At 42.3% G+C, this 11,306-nt stretch overlaps 1 pseudogene; it reads right to left on the reverse strand.

Annotated features, from left to right (window-relative positions):
• Window positions 1–9,736: 9,736 nt before the first annotated feature.
• On the reverse strand, window positions 9,737–10,574 carry LOC109697754 (high mobility group protein B2 pseudogene; annotated as a pseudogene).
• Window positions 10,575–11,306: the final 732 nt, after the last annotated feature.

The raw sequence follows: 11,306 nt of genomic DNA on the forward strand, positions 1-11,306 counted from the left end.
TCAGAACATATTTGGCTACAGAGCTGCCTCCCCCATTCCTACTTAATAGTTTTCAGGGCAAGGGGGACAGAAAGAAACAGATCTATTAAAGTAATTGGAAAGATGGAGGAGGAAGCACAATAAAAACCCAAAATGAGATTCCTGCTCTCAGGGAACTGAGTAATGTCTCTTGCTGTTTTTCTAAACTCTGTACTTGTTTAGTATCTCTGATGTTTCTGTCTTAACAAGCCTGCTCTACCCTTTGTAAGGAGTGTGACTTTTTTTGTGGTACTGGGGTTTGAACTCAGGACCTTCACCTTGAGCCACTGTAGCAGCCCTATTTTTGTGATGTGTTTTTTTGAGATACGGTCTAGCAAACTATTTGCCCAGGCTGGCTTCGAACTACGATCTTCCTGATCTCTGCCTCCTGAGTAGCTAGGATTACAGGTGTGAGCCACCAATGTCCAGCAAGATGTGTGACTTCAAGCAAATTTTTCTTTCTGAAACACTATCTACCAGTGAAATGGAAGCTAGAATACTCAACTGTCAGGATTGTTACAAGGATGGAATGAGCCAGTGTATGGAGAGCATTTAGTTCCGAGACTGACTCAGAAGTGTTCAGTAAATGGGGATCTTATAAGCTATTATCTAAATGTTGTTAACATTTCCTAAGGATACTGTGAAAAAATACCCAAAACAATACAGCTTAAAACAACAGAAATTTGTCCTTTCAGTTCTAGAGGCTAGAAGTCTGAAATCAAGTTTCAGGCAAGGGCCGTGCTTGCTCTGAAAGTACTAGGGATGAAACTGTCCCAACTGTCCTGGCATCTGGTAGCCTCAAGTGTTCCTTGCCTCACTCCAGTCACATGCTGCCTTTTACCTTGAGTGTGTTCACGTTGTCTTTTTTCTGTGCCTGTCTGTGTATTTATCCTTTTATAAGGATACCAGTCATATTGGATAAAGGCCCACCTTGATCATTCTTTAATTTTCCAGTTATGTACATTAATTACCTCTGTAATGAGCCTACTTCCAAATAAGAAAAGTCACATTGTGAAGTCACATAGGACTTCAACATATCCTTTTTTGAGTGGGTGGGGTAGGGGGCTGTAATTCAATCCATAACAATTACATATTCTTTTGTCAATAAAGAGGGGCCACCTCCTCAGGTCTTGCACAAAAATACAAATTGAAACCTAGACAAAAATCCAAATACCTGTTCTTTAGTGAGACCAGCAAAAAGGCCTTCTAAAAGTAGTCTTTCCCTGGAGCTGCTTCCATAGTAGGCCACCAGCTGTAGATTTCATTTCTCTCCATCTTTCATCCTTCCATTGTCCCCCTGGATTCCCAAACAATACCTAATTCTATTATTTCCAGTGATTTCCCTGTGGACAGCAGTTTATTTCTGTCATCAAGCCTCTGATGAAATCTTTAGCTATGAAATGTTTAGTTCAATTCCAACAAATCGTGTATAGTGTTAGCATGGCACAAGCTGCCCATGGCCTGCATTATGTGGTAATTTGGAAGCGAGAGAAGTGATAACATAGGGCCGGGCTTCCTTTGTGAGCTCGCATTAATGCTGTAGCCTGTGATGTCAATTGACAGCCCATCGATTTGGGCTAATAGTGCATGGAGGGGACAGAATTGGGGCAAGGTATGAAATAAAGGATATCGACATCTAGTCGCCAGGATCCCGGCAGCTTTTAATCTATTATTGCCCTCTTTTAATGCAATTTCTGCGTCAATGGCATTTGCTTCCACCAGCTCTGCCTGCTGCTCTGAACTGTGAAGCCGGTGGGATGCCACCCCTAGAGTGGCTCAGAGTTCCCCAGTATTGATTCTTTCATGCTCTAGGGTGTGAATTATAATTATTTCATTAAGCCCTTTAATGGGTATCAACCATGAACCTTCTCCAGCCCAGGCTGGGGAGGCCAGGGCGAGGCCCACATCATTAATCTGTGTTCATCTCGTTGCCACCAATTGTCCTACTCTCGACCTTTATTTTTTTCTCTCTCTCCTATTATCGCGTCTAAGGTTTAGTGAGAAGCGGGTCGATCTACCCCCAGAGAGGAACTAGGAAGAGGAGTTGGCTGATTTGGGGAGACTGGAGGGGAGGCCACGGCTGAGCAGATTGCAGTGCTGGGTCTTCGCACCAAGGGACTGGCTAATCACTTGTCAAGCCAGCTTTGCCCAGCTCTACTTTGCCTGTGCAGGGAGGTTTGGAACAAAGCAAGACATCTTGCAGCCCCTTGTGTGGCTTTGCATCCTTTTGTGACTCAGGAATATTCTATCCCCTTACTTAAAGTCATTCATAATTTAGGGTGCTAGGGACAAAAAGGAGTACACTGTATTGCCTTGTACTCAAGCTTCAGGAGGAAATGGATGAAGGAGAGAATAAATAGCAAGCAAAGACACTGGTGAGCACTGAGAAAGGGCAAAGCATAGGAAGTTATGGTACCCACAGAAGGGACATGGGGCCCAGGCTTAGATCAAGGAGGGCTTCTGAAAGGGCTAATGCTAAGCTGATCCTGAAGAATGAATAGGCAGAGAAAAGAGAAGAATGGAGAACTAAGCAGTGTGAACAGCATGTTACAAAGGTCGAAAGCACTGGGCTCATGTCTGTTATCCTAGCAACTTGGGAGACTGAGAGGAGATGAATCACAGTTCAAGGCCAGTCTGGACAAATAGTTCAAGAGACACCATTTCCAAAATAACCAGAGCAAAATGGACTAGAGGCATGGCTTAAGAGGTAGAGTGCCTGCTTTGCAAGTGTAAAGCCCTGAGTTCCAACCCCAGTCCCACAAAAAAAAAAAAAAGAGAAGAGAGCAAAGTGAGACTTTGGAGACCTCATGTAGCTAAGTAAGGCTCCTATTTTACTTTACTTTGTATGTAGTGGGGAATAGTCCCTCCCCACACAGCTTTCTTGTCTAGTACCCACGTCCCTTTGCTGATGAATCACACCAGAAACCTCAAGAAAGCTCAAAAAAAAAAAAAGTCACATGTGGCATTCCAGATGTTTCTTGTTTATGCACGCTTTCTTTTAGGCAGAGAGTGACTTTTATTTCTGGACCTTCCCTTCTTTGCTTTGGGTGGTATCTTTTTTTTTGTGTGTGTGGTATAGCATTTGAACTCAGGGCCTCACACTTGCTAGGCAGGTGGTCTAACATTTAAGCCATTCATGTATCTAATTTTTTTGACCCTCGTCTCATCAAGGTACAGAGTCTAATTTCTCCCTTTGAATATGAGCTGGTCTCAGGGACTGACTTGTATTGGATAGAAGGTAGAGAAAGTGACTCTAGGGGACTTCTAAGTCTAGATTGTTAATGCCATGCCATTCCCACCTGGTTCTCTGGAAATTCACTGTAGGAGTCTTCAGCTGCCCTGTAGGAAGCCTCCATCTGGAAAGGCCAGCTAAAGAGAAATGCCTAGGGAGCCCCAGTTCTTCCAGCCTCCAGCTAACAAGTGGGTTCTAGCCTGGGCACCAGAAACACAGTGAAAATGACTTCAGCCCCAGCCAACAGCTGAGTGAATCTCATGAAATACCTGGAGTGTATTCAGCTGAGCCCAGCCAACCCCAGGTCCAGGAGCAAAAATATAGTAGTTTTAAGTCACTGTTTTAGGGTAGTTTGTTACACAGTGATAGATAATTGAAACATTTAAATTTAGTAGCTAAGTTTGATTATTAACATTACTAATATTTAAGTATGATTACTAACCTACTTATAGTAAGTCTTAAAATCAGGCCTGTCATAATGATACACACATGTAATCTGAGCACTTGAGAGGCAGAGGTGAGAGAATCTTGAGTTCAAGGCCAGCCTGGTCTGAATAGTGAGACTATGTCTCAAACAAATACACAAACCAGATAGACTGTGAGTCCCCAACTTTGTTCTTTTTAAAGACTTTTTGACTGTTCTAGATATTTTACTTGTTTGTTTTTGGTGATACTGGTGTTTGAACTCAGGAACACACACTCGCTAGGCAGGCACTCAACCACTTGACCCACTCTGCCAGCCCTTATTCGTGTTGGGTATTTTCGAGATAGGAGCTCATGAACTATTTGCCTGGGGATGGTTTTGAACCTTGATCCTCCTGATCTCTGATTCCTGAATAGCTATGATTACAGGCATGAACCACCCATGCCTGGCTCCATATAAATTTTTAAAGTCAACTCAGCTTCTAAAAAAAAAAAATAGTCTGACTTGGGATTTTAAAGACAAAAATTGACAGTTTATCATATCTTCTCCATTACTTAGGTCTGTTAATTTGTGGTTATAAAGGAAGAAATCTAACGTGTTTTTATTGGTTTTTGGTGGTACTGTGGTTTGAACTCAGGGCCTCATGCTTGCTAGGCAGGCAGTCTACCACTCAAGCTACTCTGCCAGCCCTAGCATGTCTTTTCTTAAACTTGTTCTTAATTATATTTTTCCTTTTCCTTTTTTGTTTTTTCATTATTGAGATTTGAACTCAGGGCCTCACCATTTAAGCCCTTCCCCCCTTTTTTTGGTTTCTTCTCTCTCTCTCTTTTTCTTTCACTCATGAAAATGACAGCAAAGTTTTCAGGAGAGGAGTTCACTTTCAATAGACTGAAAGCAGGTCATCTCTAGAGTGAGAACAACTTGGTTGGTTTTTCAGATAGGAGCTCATGCTTTTAGCCCAGGGACTTTGACACTCTTACCCATGCCTCCTGCATAGTTGGATCTACAGATGTATGCGACCATGCCTAGTTTGTTGAAATGGAGGTCTTGGTAACATTTTTATTTGGTTGGCCTTGGACCCCGATCCTCCAGATCTCTGCTTTCCAAGTAGTGGGACTACAGATATGAGCCATCATGCCTTATCTATCCTGTTTTTGACTCTATTATAAATGGAATTATTTATGAATTTCATTTTCTAGTTATTTACTCCTCATATGTAGGAATAAAATCAAATATTGACTATGTAATATATGATCTTGCTAAATTCACTCATTAATTCTAATAGTTGTTTTGTGGAGTTCCTTAAGATTCCGTAAGCAGTTTTTGTCATTTGTGAGTAAAGATGAGTTATTTTTTCCCTATTCAATTCATATACCTTTTACTTCTTTTTCTTTCCTTATTGCTTTGGCTAAGACAGTAAAATATTTAATTGGCTAGTGATGGTCATTCTTACCTTTTTCAATCTTAGGAGGAAATTATTTAATACTAAGTATGCTGTGACCTTTGTTTTTCACAGATACTCTTTCTCAGATTGGGTTGGGATTGGGTATAATGCTCAGATTAGGAGTAAATTTGTTAAGCATGACAATTTACTCAAGACAAATTGCCAGCAAAGATAAGAATGGAGGACAAGGACTGATACAAGTAAGCATAAGAGCTCACTGTTAAAGGAAATCACTGATACGGAAGTAGAAAGAAGTGCTATAAAATGTGACCAGACAAGGCTGTCTGGAAGATATTCAGAATTACTTGGGATCTGGAACTTTCTTGATATGCAGGACTCATTTGTGTATTGCAACATGTCAAACATCCCTAGTCCCTACTTAACATTGAAGGCCAGGGATGCCCTCCCACAGCAACAACCCAAAATGCTCTTACAAATGTCCTGAGTGTTCTAGAGGGCAGTACTACTCCTGAGCCCTCATTCTGGGGTTAGTCCTGGATTCAAACTCTCTGGCTATGCCCCTTTTTGTCTTTGTGGTCATGTGACTTTCAGTTTCTTCACCTGTAAAGGGAAGGAGGCCATTCCCAGCTCATAAGATGTATAAAGGTTTAAATAACATTGTGGTAAATGACACTTAGTACAATATTAAGCTCATAGGGCTCAGAAATAGTTAATGAGTATTTAGCACATGTTATTTGTTTTGAATAATAACAAACTCAAGCCTTTGAGTTTTGTGCCATTAACTCTAATTTTCATTTGAATAGAGGACCAATTTACTTGCCCAAGGTCACATAGGAAGTGATATGGCAGGGATTTTTAATATATGCAATCTGACTTCAAAGCCTATTTGGTTAACCTCTATGCTATTCTGACTTTATCATGAAGAATGCCAGGCAAGTCTCTATGCTTATAACTTGCCAAGAGTTGTGTCCTTCAGAAAGGATATTCATTGGCCAACATTCCAGAATACTGATGAAATATGAGGAGAAAAGGGCAGCAGAGGCAGAATGAGAGAAAGAGGAACAGGGAAGGTAAACCAGCTGTTCTAGTGTGAATTTGAAATGTCGCCCAAGGCCCCATATGTTAAAAGATTTGTCTCCAGTTTGGTGTTATTGGGAGACAGTGGAAACTAAAGAGATGGGACCCAGTGAGAGGTTTTCAGGTCATTGGGGGCATGCCAATGAAGGGAATAGTGGGATACTGCCCCTTCCTCTTTCTCTGTTTGGCCATAAGGTGAATGTTTTTGTCACGTGCTGCTGCCATATATGCTTCTGACTTACCATAGGCCCAAAAGCAGTGGGGCCAACCAATCATGGACAGAAACCTCCAAAACTATGAGCCAAAATAAGTCTTTTCTTTCTATCAATTGATTATCTCAGTTTTTTTAAAATTTTTATTGTTTTATTATTCATATGTGCATACAATGTTTGGGTCATTTCTCCCCCGTGCCCCCACTCCCTCCCTTACCACCCACTTCACCCCCTCCCTCTCCCCCCACCCCCTCAATACCCGGCAGAAACTATTTTGCCCTTATCTCTAATTTTGTTGAAGAGAGAGTATAAGCAATAATAGGAAGGAACAAGGGTTTTTGCTGGTTGAGATAAGGATAGCTATATAGGGAGTTGACATTAATTTCCTGTGCGTGGGTGTTACCTTCTAGGTTAATTCTTTTTGATCTAACCTTTTCCCTAGTTCCTGGTCCCCTTCTCCTATTGGCCTCCGTTGCTTTTAAGGTACCTGCTTTAGTTTCTCTGCGTTGAGGGCAACAAATGCTAGCTAATTTTTTAGGTGTCTTACCTATCCTCACCCCTCCCTTGTGTGCTCTCGCTTTTATCATGTCAGGTATTTGTTATAGTAATGACAAACAACAACCCTCTACATTTCCTTCCTTTTCTACCCATTTCTCCCTTGAGTGTGGGATTGAGAGCTGTCATTGTGGGGATGCCTAAACTGTTACCATACCAGAGAAACTGAGACTTGGAGTGGGTGAGTTGCTTTGCCGAATTGGCTAGGCTACTCACTGGGCTTGAAGAAAGGCTGATTTGGGTTCAATACAAAGACTAATTCCCTAACACTTAGAGCAGTCAGAACATTCAAATCAATGCTCAGAAAGCACCTGGTGTTACAAAAGCATCATGGGATTATGCTGGCTCCAGAGGGGCACAAAAATGAGTCATATAAGACCCCTGTTCTAAGGTGGCTAAACAGAAGAAATCAATGAAAAGTTCTGAAAGGCTGGAAAAGGGAGAATTTAAGGAGGTTGGGATAGTTGCTTTTTTTTTTTTTTTTTGGCAGAACTGGGGTTTGAACTCAGGGCCTCACCCTTACTAGGGAGGTGCTCTTACTGCTTGAGCCATCCCACTATCCCTGTTGTTGTTTTTGAGGCAGAGTTTCACTATGTATCCCAGGCTGGCCTTTAACCTGTGATCCTCCTGCCTCAGCCTCCCAAGTGTAAGAGTATGGGTGTATACCACAACGTCTATCAGAGTAGCTATGTTTGAACAGGTAGAGTGTGAATATATTCAGTGTTACTCTGCCATTAGAGCTGTTATTCACTGTGAGATGAAACAACAAATAGTGGTTTGGGAGTTGGGGAAGATGTCTCTAACTCCAAACCCCCTCTTCTGGACTCTGTTCCTTGATGTTAGTCTTGACTCTAAAACCATATTTCTCCCTGCCAACTGAATCTCTGTTTGGTTCCCCTATTAGGGGCATCAGAGGGAGGCTGGAAAGCAGGAGGAAGAGGCCTCCTATTTGCTTGCTTGTTGTCCCTGACAACAGCACCCACCCAGCAAGATGGCAGTTGATTCTAGTCTCTAGCTTTTTCCAGTACATCCAGAACAAACATCACTGTGTCCCTTCAGAGACTTTGAGCAATGGGAAAAATCACTAATGTAGAGGTCTGAATCCCAGTTCTGAAGTACCAGCACACTCCTTGGTGGCCTGAGTAGCAAGCAGCCTTATAGGGGCCTTCCTCCAACCCTTCCCACCTCTTCCCTTTGTGTCCAGTCTTACGGTGGATACTTTTTTTTCTTTTTGCAGTAGTGAGGTTTGAACTCAGGGCCTCACGTTTGCTAGGTAGGTACTCCACCACTTGAGCCACTCCACAGTCCTTATTGTGTTGGGTATTTTCGAGATAGGCTCTTGGGAACTATTTGTCTGGGTTGGTTTCAAACCTTGGTCCTCCTGATTTCTGCCTCCAAAGTAGTTAGGATTATAGGTGTGAGCCTCTGGCACCCAGCTGGAGACTGCTTCTGAAGTTACTGTCTCTGTATTACCTTGGTATCCCTTTTAGCCTTTTTACAGTTCCAATATCTATTTAAGCAAGAAATTCACTCCACTGAAATTCTTAGCATGGTTTCTGGTTTCTTAACTGGACCCTGACATACTTGCTATCAGGAAAGCTTTTATTGCAACCAATTGTGTCAAGGAAACTAGCATCCAAGTGTTGGAAGTTTCACCAATACAAAAGTCTGGTCCACAATGGCAATCTGCACTACCCTCAAAATAGTGGAAGAACAAGAGGATGGAAGTCAGTTGTCCTAGATTGGGCACTGCTGCTAGTTAAAAACAACAGAGAGGAAATGGTTTAATAGTAGGAAGTCAAGCCCTATCATGCATGGTATAGCAGTTTCCAAAGTCTTCATCTATAAAATATGGAACCCTGGATTTGCAGACATGAAAGTATCCTTAGAAATCTTTTATAATACCCCATTATTTTACTGAAGCTCAGAGAATTAACTGACTTCTTGAATGGTGGTCTGTTTATTTAACACTTATATGTAGCATTTAACATATGCTAGACAGTGTCCTAAACAAAGTAACATTTAGTCATACTATTTGGTGAGCTAATTTCTATTACATTTGTACAAACTTACTGCTATCTACTTCAAGAAATGCTATTTGTGTGTGTGTGTGTGTGTGTGTGTGTGTGTGTGTGTGTGTATGTGTGGTACTGGGGTTTGAACACAGGGCCCACACCTTGAGCCACTCCACCAGCCTTTTTTTGTGATGGGTTTTTTTGAGATAGGGTCTCAAGAACTATTTTGCCTGGGCTGGCTTTGAACCTTGATCCTCCTGAATAGCTAGGATTACAAGTGTGAGCCATTGGCACCTGGCAAGAAATGCTATATTTTGTGTTTTATTTATTCACCATCTATAATTAAAATTGTTGTGTCTTGCACAATGTCTGGCATATAGTGAACACTCTACACATACTTAAGGAAAGATGGAGTAATAATAATAGTGGCAATAACACCAATATTTATATAAAATCTCAAAAGGCTCTTAATTTTGTGTGTGTGTGTGTGTGTGTCACTGGGGTTTGAATTCAGGGCCTCCCACTTGTTAGGCAGGTGCTGTACCACTTGAGCCATGCCCCTAGCCCTAAAAATTTTAACTGCAGCAAAACACATATAAAGGACTGGGGCATGGCTCAAGAGAGAGTAGTTGCCTAACAATCTTGACACCATGAACTCAAGCCCCAGTACTGTCAAAACATACAAAATGAAACTTTATCTTAATCTTTTTTTTGATTCATCATTCATTAATAATACAAGGCCATACCACCTGGAATTCACCCGATCTCATCTGATCTTTTTTTTTTTTTTTTTACAAAAATCTGTACAGTTTTTATATTGAAGCTAATGTTGAGCTGCACTTGGATTCACATTCTTAGCAAAACAATTGCCTGAGCACACACGCACATTCCACACACATTATATGACAGCCATTTATTCTTCATCTTCATCTTCTTCCTCCTCATCCTCATCCTCTTCCTCTTCTTCCTCCTCTTCCTCATCTTCTGGTTCATTCTTCTTCTTTGAGCCTGTTGGCCTGCCAGGGCCCTTCTTTCCTGCTTCACTTTTGCCCTTGGCACGGTATGCAGCAATATCCTTTTCGTATTTCTCTTTTAGTTTAGCTGCTTTCTGCTCATATGGTTGTTTATCTTTGGCTGACTGTTCAGACCACATTTCCCCCAACTTCTTTGCCGTATCCCCAATGGAGAGGCCTGGATGTTCACTTTTGATCTTTGGGCGATGTTCAGAGCAAAACAGGAAGAAGGCAGATGGAGGCCTTTTCGGAGCGTTGGGGTCTTTCTTCTTCCCCTTCTTATCGCCCTTGGGAGGAACATAGTTTTTCATCTCCCTGTCGTAGCGGGCTTTGTCATTTTTTGCCATATCTTCGAACTTGGACTTTTCCTTTGCAGACATGGTCTTCCATCTCTCCGAGCACTTCTTGGAGAACTCGGCGAAGTTGACGGAGGAGTCGGGGTGCTTCTTCTTGTGCTCCTCGCGGCACGTCTGCACGAAGAAGGCGTACGACGACATCTTGCCCCGCGACTTGTTGGGGTCTCCTTTGCCCATGGCGGCGGCCTGCTGCGAGCTTCTTAAAGTACCGCAAACCGGTCGGAAACGACGGAGACGCTGCTTCCCAGGGATCCGGCGTGAACTGGTTTATCCTCATCTGATCTTGAAAGTTAAGCAGAGTCGGGCCTGGTTAGTACTTGGATGGAAGACCGCCTGGGAATACCAGGTGCTGTAGGCTTTAAAAAAAAAAAAATACAAGGGGATTTCATACTGGGTTTTGAATTCAGGGCTTCACACACTTACCATTTGAGCCACATCTCTAGATCATTTTGCTCTGGCTATTTTAGAAATGGGATTTTGAGAACTATTTGCTTATGCTGGCCTCAAACTGAGATCCCTCTGATCTCAGCCTCCCAAGTAGCTAGGATTATAGGTGTGAGCCACTGATAACTGGCTTGTTAATCTTTTTTTTTTTTTTTTTTTTTTTTTTATGAGACAGGGTCACACTATGTAGCCTCAAACATGTGGTCTTCCTGTTTCAGTCTCCTGAGTGCTAGGATTACAGGTGTACCTTCAGTTTACCACTAATACAGGCAGAATAGTATTGTGGCTGCAAAGGAGGTTACCCCTTGGATCTACTAAGCATGCTGATCAAGAGGCTTCATTGGAGGTAGTGCGATCCTAGGCTCTGGGAGTGTTTAAGAGGTGAGACTAATATGATTGGGGTTTGTTGCAGAAGAGATTGGAGTATGGGTGGGTAGTGGAGAGGACAGAGTTGCATTTGATCATTTCCATCTTCCCTTCAGATACCTCATAGCACAGGGGCTAAGCCCATGGGCACATCTCTGCTCTCTGGGTGGGCTGCGGGGAGAGGCAGTG

This window comes from Castor canadensis, chromosome 2 (assembly GCF_047511655.1).
Source record: "Castor canadensis chromosome 2, mCasCan1.hap1v2, whole genome shotgun sequence".
In the NCBI taxonomy this organism is placed as follows: domain Eukaryota; kingdom Metazoa; phylum Chordata; class Mammalia; order Rodentia; family Castoridae; genus Castor; species Castor canadensis.